This window comes from Phaethon lepturus, unplaced genomic scaffold, assembly GCF_000687285.1.
Source record: "Phaethon lepturus isolate BGI_N335 unplaced genomic scaffold, ASM68728v1 scaffold43385, whole genome shotgun sequence".
In the NCBI taxonomy this organism is placed as follows: domain Eukaryota; kingdom Metazoa; phylum Chordata; class Aves; order Phaethontiformes; family Phaethontidae; genus Phaethon; species Phaethon lepturus.
In genome coordinates this window covers 1-210 of record NW_010542006.1, presented here as the reverse complement: position 1 = coordinate 210, position 210 = coordinate 1, and positions in this window count along the sequence as shown.

Below are 210 nucleotides of genomic sequence, written 5' to 3'. Positions count from 1 at the left end.
CCGGTGGGGGGGCGCCTGCCTGGCCGGGAGCTGCCGCTCTCCTCTTCCTCACGTGCTGCTGGGAGCTGAGGTGGGAAGAAAAACACCCGTGGTGAGCACTTGCTGGGCCCGGTGGGCTCTGCAGGGAGACGGGTCAGTCCTGCTTGTCCCGGCTGGATGCCCTGCCCGGAGCGTTGCTCCGTGCTCCCTGGGGCCGCCGGAGCCGGTAAC